The sequence below is a fragment of the Gopherus evgoodei genome, unplaced genomic scaffold (genome assembly GCF_007399415.2).
Source record: "Gopherus evgoodei ecotype Sinaloan lineage unplaced genomic scaffold, rGopEvg1_v1.p scaffold_35_arrow_ctg1, whole genome shotgun sequence".
Classification (NCBI taxonomy): domain Eukaryota; kingdom Metazoa; phylum Chordata; order Testudines; family Testudinidae; genus Gopherus; species Gopherus evgoodei.
This window is the reverse complement of record NW_022060027.1, coordinates 138,539-152,330: the sequence shown is the minus strand read 5'-3', so window position 1 is coordinate 152,330 and position 13,792 is coordinate 138,539.

The following is a 13,792-nucleotide window of genomic DNA, read 5'->3' as shown; positions in this document are numbered from 1 at the left end:
GCTGGGGGGAAACCCAGTCAAACTCTGGTTTTACTCTTTCATTGATGGGTCACTTTAGCCCCTTTCAAATCCCTTCCTGCCTCTCTTACCCCCCTTTTCTACTGGGCATGCTTGATCTTTTCAGTGGAGCCAGATGAAAACCACAAACCCCAGTGAGAGCAATAGGCTGGAAGACTAGACTGAACCCACCACCCAGCCTAGTCCATCCCAGAGCCCAGGACTGAGGGTAAATGTCCTCTCACCCCCAGGCCACCTGCTTCCACTCCTGGCCTCTCCCAGCACTACCAGCGATTCTGTGTGGCTGCATCAGGCGGGGATTTCAACTGGAAACCCGCCCCCGCTAAATTCACCCCAGTTTTGCGACTACTCTGCACCAAGAGAACCTTCCTTCCGTGCCCTAGAGCTGCTGGATGGCTAGAAAGCTGAGCTGGGCATTTGGTTGATCTGGAATATTATCATGCCCCCCCCAAAAAAACCTTAATATCCATACAGATGGGGGGGGCTATTGCCCCCCCAAAAAACCCGGTCTATTTTATTGTTGCAGGGCAAACGAAGGGGCCAGAGTTTAATGGAAATATTCAGCCTCTATAATGGTCTTGCAGCAGGGGAAGCAGAGTTAATGGAAAGGGAACTGGTTTGGATAGGAGCCCCAGTCCCCTTCCTTTGCAAAATAATTTGGGGAGGGGACTCAGATCACTCCATGCCTCAGTTTCCCCTCTCGCGATGGTGGGGGAGAGATAAAAGTCTCAGCCTGCTGCGTTGCAGACCTTTCGCATTCTCCCTTCTTGATGTATTTGATTTCCTCATCCAAACCTCCCCCTCTCTCTCTCTCTCACCTGGAATTCACAGCAGTAAGTACCGGCTTGGGGCTTTCTTCCTGGGTTACATGATCCCAACTTTAATTTTGAAACACACACAGGCAAGCACAAACTCACCCTCAAACAGCAGCACCACCGAAAACCACAAAACCAACCCAATATTACAAACCTATGGGGAATCACAGGGTCAAACACTTACCGAAGCTCCAGCAGCTGCTCAGGTGAGTGAGGTCCCCTGCAGAGATTCCTGTCTCCCACCGGACTGGAAGCCCCCTCGGCGTCTCCTCCAGGTGAGTGCTGGGGGGAGAGGAGGGGAAGGCTGCAAAGCACATGTGCCTTCTCCTCCCCTTCCCCCCTCCTGACTTGCAACAGCCGCTGCTGCCTCTGCCTCAGACCTCTGCAGCCAGTGTCTCTCCTTGCCTGCAGCAACACCTGCTGCTTCTGGGAGACCCACATAGCTTTGCTTCAGGCAGGGACGCTGCCTGATCGGCGTGGGGACCTCTTAGGCGTGGGACCCAATTCGGGGAAATCGGGCAAATCGGCCTAAAGCCAGCCCTCCCACAAAGGGCTGGTCACCTTCTCCCCATACTGTGCTGCCCAGTGCAGCAGTATGGGAGCTGATCTTGTTTGTGAAGACAGAGGCAAAAAAATCATTGAGTACATTAGTTTTTTCCACAGCCTCGGTCACTAGGTTGCCTACCCCATTCAGTTAGGGGCCCACACTCTCCCTGACCTTCTCCTTGTTGCTAACATACCTGAAGAAACTCTTCTTGTTACTCTTAACATCTCTTGGTAGCTGCAACTCCAAGTGTGATTTGGCCTTGCTGATTTAACTCCTGCATGCCCGAGCAATATTTTTATACTCCTCCCTGGTCATTTGTCCAATCTTCCACTTCTTCTAAGCTTCTTTTTTGCGTTTAAGATCAGCAAGGATTTCACTGTTAAGCCCAGTTGGTCGCCTGCCATATTTACTTTTCTTTCGACGCATAGGGATGGTTTTTTCCTGCAACCTCAATAAAGATTCTTTAAAATACAGCCAGCTCTCCTCTACTCATTTCCCCCTCATGCTATTTTCCATGGGGATCCTGCCCATCAGTTCTCTAAGGGACTCAAAGTCCGCTTTTCTGAAGTCCAGGCTCCGTATTCTGCTGATCTCCTTTCTTCCTTCCTGAACTCAACCATCTCATGGTCACTGCCTCCCAGGTTCCCATCCATTTTTGCTTCCCCTACTAACTCTTCTCTGTTTGTGAGCAGCAGGTCAAGATTAGCTCTGCCCCTAGTTGGTTCCCCCAGCACTTGCACCAGGAAATTGTCCCCTACACTTTCCAAAAACTTCCTGGATTGTCTGTGCACCACTGTATTGCTCTCCCAGCAGATATCAGGGTGATTAAAGTCTCTCATGAGAACCAGGGCCTGCAATCTAGTAACTTCTGCTAGTTGCCGGAAGAAAGCCTCTTCCACCTCATCCCCCTGGTCTGGTGGTCTAAGCAGACTCCCACCACAACATCACCCTTGTTGCTCACACTTCTAAACTTAATCCAGAGACTCTCAGGTTTTTCTGCAGTTTCATACAGGAGCTCTGAGCAGTCATACTGCTCTCTTATGTACAATGCAACTCCCCCACCTTTTCTGCCCTGCCTGTCCTTCCTAAACAGTTTATATCCATCCATGACAGTACTCCAGTCATGTGAGTTATCCCACCAAGTCTCCGTTATTCCAATCACATCATATTTCCTTAACTGTGCCAGGACTTCCAGTTCTCCCTGCTTGTTTCCCATGCTTCTTGCATTTGTGTATAGGCACTTAAGACAGCTCGCTGATTGTCACGCTTTCTCAGTCTGAGACAGGAGTCCTCTCCTCTTGCACTCTCCTGCTCATGCTTCCTCCCGGTATCCCATTTCCCCACTTACCTCAGGGCTTTGGTCTCCTTCCCCCGGTGAACCTAGTTTAAAGCCCTCCTCACTAGGTTAGCCAGCCTGTTTGCGAAGATGCTCTTCCCTCTCTTCGTTAGGTGGAGTCTGTCTCTGCCTAGCACTCCTCCTTCTTGGAACACCATCCCATGGTCGAAGAATCCAAAGCCTTCTCTCCGACACCACCTGCATAGCCATTTGTTGACTTCCACAATTTGATGATCTCTGCCCAGGCCTTTTCGCTGCACAGGGAGGATGGACAAGAACATCACTTGAACCTCAAAATCCTTTATCTTTCTTCCCAGAGCCACATAGTCTGCAATGATCTGCTCAAGGTCATTCTTGGCAGTATCATTGGTGCCCACGTGGAGAAGCAGGAAGGGGTAGCAATCCAAGGGCTTGATGAGTCTCAGCAGTCTCTCACCGCATCGTGAATCCTAGCTCCTGGCAAGCAACAGACTTCTCGGTTACCCTCCCCCAGAACAAAGGATTGAAGAGTCATAGAATCATAGAAGATAAGGGTTGGAAGAGACCTCAGGAGATCATCTAGTCCAACCCCCTGCTCAAAGGTGGACCAACACCAACTAAATCATCCCAGCCAGGGCTTTGTCAAGCCAGCTCTTAAAAGCCTCTAAGGATGGAGATTCCACCACATCCCTAGGTAACCCCATCCAGTGCTTCACCACCCTCCTAGTGAAATAGTGTTTCCTAATATCCAACCTAGACCTCCCCCACTGAACCTTGAGACCATTGCTCCTTGTTCTGTCATCTTAGAAGAGCAGAGCTCCATCCTCTTTGGAACCCCTCTTCAGGTAGTTGAAGGCTGCTATCAAAGTCAATTGTTCTGAAAAAAAAGCCTCTTGAAAAACTTATACATACACACGGCCATGAGTCATGCCTGCCTCCCAAATTGCAAGCATGCCAGGATTTAAAAGCAGTGTAATTGCTGCTGTTCCACTGCATGGGAAGGAAGGCAAGTTATGTAACGACTAAGGCCCAGATTCACCAAGGTGTTTAGGTGTCTACATCCCATTGATTTCCTTGGTAGTTGGGTACCTAAAACTCTTTTTGAACCTGGGCCTAGATTAAAAGATTTATAAATATTAAGGTCAAAGGGGACCATTAGACCATATAGTTTCATCTCATGTATAACAGGCCATAGAATTTCACTAGTTACCCTTGTACTGAGTCCGCCAACTTGTGTTTAGGTAAAGCATCTTCCATATGATCTACATGGTCTCTTCTGTCCTTATTCCATGAGTCTATGAGAAAGGCTTCTATTCTTGATCTGAAGACATCAAGGGATGGATAATCCACACTTCTGTTGGGAATTTGGTCTAATAGTTAATCACCCTCATGTTAAGAAATGTTTGCCTTATTTCTAATTTGAATTTTTCTGCCTTTAACTTCCAGCCCCAGGTGTTTGTTATGCCTTTTTCTGCTAGATTAAAGACCCCTTTGTTGCAGCATGGCCTAATATATCTCTGTATAGGGAGACCAGATATCCTGATTTTATAGGGACAGTCCCAATATGTGTAGCTTTTTCTTATATAGGCACTTATTACTCCCCACCTCTGTCCCAATTTTTCATACTTGCCATAGGGTCAACTCTGTCAGTGACTGGGGCATGGGTGGTCATGCCTAGTGGTTGGAGCGGATGTCAGCCCTCGTGGCTGGCACATGATGGCGTATATAACATTAAGCATATTCTCACCAGCAACCATACACCACACCATAGTAACTCTAACTCAGGAACCAATCCATGCAGCAAACCTCAGTGCCAACTCTGCCCACATATCTACACCAGTGGTACCATTGCAGGACCTAACCAGATCAGCTATAACATCACCGGTTCATTCACCTGCACGTCCACCAATGTTATACACACCATCATGTGCCAGCAATGCCCTTCTGCTATGTACATCGGCCAGACTGGACAGTTCCTACGTAAAAGGATAAATGAACACAAGTCAGATATCAGGGATGGCAATATACAAAAACCTGTAGGAGAACACTTCAACCTCCCTGGCCACACGTTAGCAGATCTTAAGGTAGCCATTCTGCAGCAAAAAATCTTCAGGACCAGACTTCTTTTACTTTTAACTCCTGCTTTCAAAACACACAGAGATCTGAAAGAGAATACCACTTATTCAAGCCCCTTAGAGCCTAACAGGATTTTAATTAAGTAGCACTATATATTTACATTTCTTTAGCTAATTCAGTTAAGTTGTTCATAGCCAAATTATTGCAATCAAATAATTTCTTTGCCTGGATTTATTTACAAACAACCAAAGACACCAAGAATTTTCCTCTATAGCATTTTACAGAGTTCAACTGCTTGATTCCCTCTAACAACTACAGAGTTAACTTCACACTCTCTTTCCTTAAATCACTTGCTTGTCTCCCAAACAACACTTTTTATCAGCTGAAATCACTATTTCAAGTATTATTCTGGGGATTTGAAATCCCCATGCTTATACTTACTTACTCTTTTCCCTCCATTATGCCCTCAAAGTTTCCAACTTGTTTTCCAATCTCTCTAGCTGTTGCTTGCCTGCTTGTCTGGGCCCGATCCTTTTTTCCTTGCTGCATCATTCCTTTCCATGGGCACAGGCTTGTTCCACTACCAATTTAGGAAGCAGAGTGGGCTTTTCAACTCACCCCCACCCTTCCTGGTTGCTTTCCTTAAACATTCTTACTCACAAGGCTACCCGAGTCTTCCCTCGTGAGGTTTGCCACCTGGCAAGGCACATTGCCAATTGATGTCTTAACTATTTAATTTAACTATGCTTTCAGTTGCTCCTTTTTTCATAGGTGTTGGGGTACACGTCTCTTCCCTTTTCCCCCAACTTCTCTATTGCGCAGTCCTGCTACGACCTAAGGTAGATCCACCTGACACCCTTCCTCATCAACAGGGGTGGAGAGAGGAATGCTAAACCCCTCTCCGGTTCCCAGACCTACTGCAGCTGAGAGAGAGCACATCTTTAATCATGCAATTCTTAACATATAGTACCAACAGTACCAAGCAAAGCAAGCAAAGCAAACATAAAATAACAAGGGCAAAACAAATAGATGGTGTGCATTCTGCAGGGTTCCCCCCTTATTGGGAGGGCTGTTCTTTTATGCCCTGGGGTCTCCTGGAGTGTCTGTTTCAGAGACCCTTTGCTCGGTATTCCAGTCCAGGCCAGCTGACTGTGGCTTCTTCAATGTCCCCAAACCATATCAGCTCCAGGGACAGAAAGCTCGGCTCCTCTTTTCGCTGTTTCATCTGTGTTTTCCATCTCTGTAGCCTCTAAACTTTGTTTTTTTCTATGCTTGGCATGGTCTATGTCGAGTCTTGCCCTTGAACACAAAGCAGCTTTCTCCTTATCTCTAGACCAAGCTGCCTTTTCAAATTAACCTGTTCCTATCCCTCCTTGCTTTCAGCTTTCACTAATTGGGGATATAAAAACGCCGAGGGGTTAACAAAAATAATTTGGGTAGGGAGGCATCCGGATGCTTTTTAAATCCTACACTTTGTGTCTTAGAGAGCACCTCTAAGACATATGATTTCATTTGAATCTAAGGTACCTTCTACTGGGAATTGTTTAGAGGGACCATCACGCTTGTAAAAATTCCAATTTTCTAAGTACTTACAAGTCCTTGGACTGATTTCCACCCATTCTTTAAGCGTGTGGGGGTGCCCTGTCCGCTGCAGCGGCTCATAAACTAAGACATGTTTCTATCCTGTCTGCTGAGTGCAGTGGCTCATAAAGCTAAAATCACCACACCACTCCTCAGGCACTCACACAGGAAAAATTATGGAGGATATCCACGACGCTCCTACACCTCCCTTCAGCAAAGAATATCGGCTAGTCTCAGAAAGATGATGCCACATACTCTAATTACCTCCAGTAAGGTGATCAGATCAGTCAGTGATTCATTCGGGGAGGATGGGGATCACACAATCCTAGACCCAGGCAGACCCCTCACCGATCATGCCATGCAGAGACAGCCCACCTTGGGTTGGATCTTTTACCGATCCACTAAGGTGCAGTCACTGAGCTTGCGTTAGACATATCACCAGTTACAAGCTTGTGGGTTTTGCAGGGAGCTCTGGGTGTCTTTCGGTGACCCTCATTCACACTGGCACACACACACACCAAGGCCTCTATTCCTTCATACCCCGATGCATCATTTTTGTCCTCCTTTTTTTTTTTTCCTAATTTTAATTTTTTTTAACCTGAGGACGTCATCACAACCACTCTGTCTGGACTCATCAGACCTGTGTTTTCTGAGGGTGTTACCACAGCCCCTCAACTCAATAGGTCTGACCTAAGCCAGGCTTGGCTTACCCTGGGGCAACAACACATTTCCCAGCATACGCATATCACTGACCTTACATGGGGAAACCAATTCCCCAACACCATTCTGCATCTGATCTTATTGCATAAGCAAAAATTCGCATGGCATGAGCCCAAAGGAACAGGCGGCCCAAGGTCAGTCCTCCTCCGACACCCCAATGGAGATTTCAAAAGGTCTCTTACCTCTGAGTTGGCACCTGGGGTTCGAAGGGGGATGGTCCGTAGTAGTGGTCACTGCCTCAGCTGGGCGTAGCCATCCGAGTCACATGGCACCAAATATTGTGGAAGAAATGAACTCCATTCTCAAGTTGGAAGCAACAAAATCAAAGACAGCTTTATTCAGGACATGCAATTGCAAGGAAAGAACACAGCTGACAGAGAGCATCTCTGCCTCAGTTTCTTCAAAGTACAAGCAATATCACACAAGCATTTATATATTTTAATGCCATGTATTAATTAAAAACATTTGCAGTTTGTTTATATTATGTTAAGTGAAAGACAGACTGGGGCATAAAGATCTGCAAAACCTGGGCAGGGGCAAACCAAAGTCTTGGGGGGCACAATTTCCCCTTTACACCATATCAAATGATGCCCCTGGTGTAGAGGTTTTGAGGATCTAAATCTTAGACTGAAGTGTCTAAGGGGGCAGTTAGGCACCTAACTCCCTTTGTGGACCTAGCCTCTGGGTTTGTTTTTCAACCTCTTTGGGGACATCCTGACAGCAAAGAAAAACCACAGATGCAGTCAAAAAGAATTTCTTAACAACGGGAGGCCGCAGGGAGTTTCCCTGGCACAGCGCTGCCGGGCTCAGGCCTGTGAGTCGGGGAGACACCGATTCATAGATTCATAAACTCTAGGACTGAAAGGGACCTCGAGAGGTCATCGAGTCCAGTCGCCTGCCCTCATGGCAGGACCAAATACTGTCTAGACCATCCCTAATAGACATTTATCTAACCTACTCTTAAATATCTCCAGAGATGGAGATTCTACAACTTCCCTAGGCAATCTATTCCAGTGTTTAACTACCCTGACAGTTAGGAACTTTTTCCTAATGTCCAACCTAAATCTCCCTTGCTGCAGTTTAAGCCCATTGCTTCTTGTTCTATCATTGGAGGCTAAGGTGAACAAGTTTTCTCCCTCCTCCTGATGACACCCTTTTAGATACCTGAAAACTGCTATCATGTCCCCTCTCAGTCTTCTCTTTTCCAAACTAAACAAACCCAATTCCTTCAGCCTTCCTTCATAGGTCATGTTCTCAAGACCTTTAATCATTCTCGTTGCTCTTCTCTGGACCCTCTCCAGTTTCTCCACATCTTTCTTGAAATGCGGTGCCCAGAACTGGACACAATACTCCAGCTGAAGCCTGACCAGCGCAGAGTAAAGCGGAAGAATGACTTCTCATGTCTTGTTTACAACACACCTGTTAATGCATCCCAGAATCACATTTGCTTTTTTTGCAACAGTATCACACTGTTGACTCATATTAAGCTTGTGGTCCACTATGACCCCTAGATCTCTTTCTGCCATACTCCTTCCTAGACAGTCTCCTCCCATTCTGTATGTGTGAAACTGATTGTTCCTTCCTAAGTGGAGCACTTTGCATTTATCTTTATTGAACTTCATCCTGTTTACCTCAGACCATTTCTCCAACTTGTCCAGATCGTTTTGAATTTTGACCCTGTCCTCTAAAGCAGTTGCAATCCCTCCCAGTTTGGTATCGTCCGCAAACTTAATAAGCGTACATTCTATGCCAACATCTAAATCGTTGATGAAGATATTGAACAGAGCCGGTCCCAAAACAGACCCCTGCAGAACCCCACTTGTTATACCTTTCCAGCAGGATTGGGAGCCATTAACAACTACTCTCTGAGTACGGTTATCCAGCCAGTTATGCACCCACCTTATAGTAGCCCCATCTAAATTGTACTTTCCTAGTTTATCTATAAGAATATCATGTGAGACCATATCAAATGCCTTACTAAAGTCTAGGTATATCACTTCCACTGTTTCTCCCTTATCCACAAGGCTCGTTATCCTATCAAAGAATGCTATCAGATTAGTTTGACACGATTTGTTCTTTACAAATCCATGCTGGCTATTCCCTATCACCTTACCACCTTCCAAGTGTTTGCAGATGATTTCTTTAATTATCTGCTCCATTATCTTCCCTGGCACAGAAGTTAAACTAACTGGTCTGTAGTTTCCTGGGTTGTTTTTATTTCCCTTTTTATAGATGGGCACTATATTTGCCTCCTTCCAGTCTTCTGGAATCTCCCCCATCTCCCATGATTTCCCAAAGATAATAGCTAGAGGCTCAGATACCTCCTCTATTAACTCCTTGAGTATTCTAGGATGCATTTCATCAGGCCCTGGTGACTTGCAGGCATCTAACTTTTCTAAGTGATTTTTTACTTGCTCTTTCTTTATTTTGTCTTCTAAATCTACCCTCCTCCCGTAAGCATTCACTATATTAGACATTCCTTCAGACTTCTCAGTGAAGACCGAAACAAAGAAGTCATTAAACATCTCTGCCATTTCCAAGTCTCCCGTTACTGTTTCCCCCTCCTCACTGAACAGTGGGCCTACCCTGTCCTTGGTCTTCCTCTTGCTTCTAATGTATTGATAAAAAGTCTTCTTGTTTCCCTTTATTCCCATAGCTAGTTTGAGCTCATTTTATGCCTTTGCTTGTCTAATCTTGCCTCTGCATTCCTGGGTTATTTGCCTATATTCATCCTTCGTGATCTGACCTAGTTTCCATTTTTTATATGACGCCTTTTTATTTTGTAGGTCCCGCAAGATTTCGTGGTTAAGCCAAGGTGGTCTTTTGCCACATTTTCTATCTTTCCTAACCATCGGAATAACTTGCTTTTGGGCCCTTAATAGCGTCCCTTTGAAAAACTGCCAACTTTCCTCAGTTGTTTTTCCCCTCAGTCTTAATTCCCATGGGACCTTGCCTATCAGCTCTCTGAGCTTACCAAAATCCGCCTTCCTGAAATCCATGGTCTCTATTCTGCTGTACTCCCTTCTACCTTTCCTTAGAATTGCAAATTCTATGAGTTCATGATCACTTTCACCCAAGCTTCCTTCTACTTTCAAATTCTCAACAAGTTCCTCCCTATTAGTTAAGATCAAGTCTAGAACAGCTTCCCCCCTAGTAGCTTTTTCAACTTTCTGAAATAAAAAGTTGTCTGCAATGCAGTCCAGGAACTTATTGGATAGTCTGTGCCCCGCGGTGTTATTTTCCCAACATATATCTGGGTAGTTGAAGTCCCCCATCACCACCAAATCTTGGGCTTTGGATGATTTTGTTAATTGTTTGAAAAAAGCCTCATCCACCTCTTCCGCCTGATTAGGTGGCCTGTAGTAGACTCCCAGCACGACATCACCTGTGTTTTTTACCCCTTTTAGCCTAACCCAGAGACTCTCCACCCTTCTGTCTCCTATGTCCATCTCCACCTCAGACCAAGTGTGTACATTTTTAATATATAAGGCAACACCTCCTCCCTTTTTCCCCTGTCTATCCTTCCTGAGCAAACTATACCCATCCACACCAACATTCCAGTCGTGTGTATTATCCCACCAAGTTTCAGTAATGCCAATAATGTCATAGTTGTATTTATTTATTAGCACTTCCAGTTCTTCCTGCTTATTACCCATACTTCTTGCATTTGTATAAAGGCATCTAAGATACTGGTTTGATCTCGCCTCCCAGCTTTGCCCTGACCCTCCTTCCTCTCTGCCATTATAGCCCGTGCTCCCTCCTGTTTCCAACCCATCTCCCAGGTCTTGTTCCCCACTTACCTGTGGGCTTTGCTCACCTGTCCCCGTCGAACCTAGTTTAAAGCCCTCCTTACTAGGTTAGCCAGTCTGTGCGCAAATAAGGCCTTTCCCCGCTTCGAAAGGTGAACACCATCTGTTCCTAGCAGTCCTTCCTCAAATAGCATCCCGTGGTCGAGGAAGCCAAAGCCCTCCTGGCGACACCATCTTCGCAGCCAGGCATTCACCTCCACGATGCATCTGTTTCTGCCCGGACCCCTACCTTCAACAGGAAGAATCGAAGAGAATACCACCTGCGCTCCAAACTCCTTAACCCGTACTCCCAGAGCCCTGTAGTCACTCTTGATCTGCTCAGCGTCACACCTCGCAGTATCATTTGTGCCTACATGGATGAGTAGCATGGGATAGTAGTCAGAAGGCCGGATAATCCTCGACAAAGCCTCTGTAACATCTCGGATACGGGCCCCTGGCAGACAGCATACCTCCCGGGATGAACGGTCAGGGCGACAGATTGGTGTCTCCGTCCCCCTCAGCAGAGAGTCTCCAACCACCACTACCCTACGTTTCTTAGCAGTGGTGGCAGCAGTCCTCCCAGCCTTAGGGGTACGAGGCTTCACCCCCTTAACTACTGGGGGTGATTTCTTCTCTCCTGTATCAAGAAGAGCATAATGGTTATCTTTTACCACAACAGGAGGGTTCGCAGCAGCGGTGGAGCACTGCCTGCTGCTAGAAGTAACCAGCTGGCTGTGTCCGCCCTGAGCCTCCTCCTCCACTGGAGTGTGAAGCATCTCCTCCACTGGAGTGTCAGTAGTCCTGTCAACAGGGACAGCACCATCAGCTGTCTCCACATGGATACTGTCCAGGAATTGCTCATGGCCATGGATGTTCCTCAGCCTGGCCACCTCCTCCTGTAGCTCTCCCACCTGCTGCCTGAGAGATTCCACCAGCAGGCACCTTTCACATTGGATGCCACCCCCAGCCTGGATATCAGTAAGTGGAAATTGCAAATTACAGTCTTTGCAAGCCCACACCAGAATCTGGGTAAAAGCATCCATGCTTTGGTGCTCTGTCTGGCTACAGGCGCAGGTGGAGGAGACAGAAGTAGTGCTAGCACAGGTGTTGCGGGTCCTCCTCACCATTGTAAGCCTCCCTCTGTCAAACTCTCTCAAAGTCCTCTCTGCTGTAAACAGAAAGGTTTTCAATATAGGTTCCTGAGCTTCCCAGTTGTATTGCCTGAAATCCTGCTACTGGCCACCCCTTGTAACGCCTGCCCACAAGGGGGCTTTGGCAGCTGGGATCAAACATGGGACCTCTGCAACTAAATGCATAAGCTGCTACTGCATGAGCTAAAAGACCAGACAGGTCTCTGGTAGTCACAGCTGCAGCAGGTTCATCGGTCTCTAGATGGCCTTGACAAAGCTAGAGGGGAAAAGAGTGCCACTCCCAAAGAGCAGGCATGTCAGGTACATCTACAGAAGCTGGGAATCACAACTCCCAGCTTCTCTGTAGGCATACTCTGAGAGTCAGAAAGCAAGTGGAGTAGTGCAGGGAATCTGTCCATGACTTTAAATTTGGAGAATGTATTGGAAGACTTGCATTATTGTGAAACATGTTATTTTTATATTTTTCAGACATGCTTGGGTTACAGAACGGTAGGTTTATTTAGATTTTTCAGTTTAGTGTTAATCAGATTGAGCTCAAATGACTTGTAGGTTGTGGGGATTACTGGGGTCCTTCAACAGACTGAGAAGTCAAGCCACTGTCAATAAGGTAATTATGGTGTTGGGTGGTTAAGAGGACATTTGTAAACAGGAGTCGGTGCGGTGTGGGCTGGGTCTCCAGTTTTGTGTGTTCACAGATATTTGCTTTCTTTAGCTATGGAATGCAAGATTCAGAGTTGTTACTGAATCTGGGTGAGAAATCACATACAGTGTGTAGGAGAAGGGACAAATCAGAAAACTGGCAGCTGATGATTGGGGAGGTCTGTAGGCAGAGTTCCTTCGGTGAGGTAAGATAAGACCTGTTCACCGAATCTCTAATTGAAATCCCACTCTTCTTTTACAGAGAATCTCCAGAAGGAATACGGTAAATTCTCTTTTAATGTCTCAGCTGCTACTATTCATAAAAAGAATGTTCTTAACTGGAAACAGATATTTCTTTATTTCATTTTTCCTCAATCTAAAGAGAGTTTCTTATCCATCCATTTTATTTTTTACCCCATAACAGAACTGTGGATGACGTTTTCCTCACAGGAAGTTTGTTCATTACCCTTTTGTCTGCTCTAAAATTAATGGATTGATTTTAAGTATCTCTGTGTAGGATAGACAATCAATAGTACCATGCTTCCCCTTCCATTCATTTTATCATATCCTTTAATTAAATTGATTGATATTTCTACCTTAAGTTAGTCCGGCTCCTCTGTTGCTATAGTTTTAAGATCATCAGGGTGAAAATTACTGTTATTGATTTTCTTAGGATGGCAGGCTCTAGGAACACTTGGAGAACCAGGACATGGATACAAATACAGTCACAAGTAAACAATCTTATCTGTATGATAAGTTTTTAAGCAACTGATTAAAGTTACAATCTCAAACAAATAGGTAAAACCTGAGAAAGCCCAAGCAAATACTCACATCCCCCAAGATATTCCGTAGTCTCGTAGATCTCTCAATGTGTTGTTATCAACAGAGGGATGATTCCTGCTGGGGTCTTACCTGCTAGGGTATTCCAATGGGTTCTTCCCACTTTATTCATACCAGTGAACCCTTTTCATCCTGTTGTTTTGACCACACCTAGAAACTTATTCATATGGATGAGGGTTCCAAGTCCTTTTCCTTGTCGGTACTTCAACACAACATACATTTTGAGGTGTCCTGTTTCGCATAGGTTGTTCTTAGTTCCCTTTATTCTTATTAGCATCTCATTAAGATTTACATAAACATGT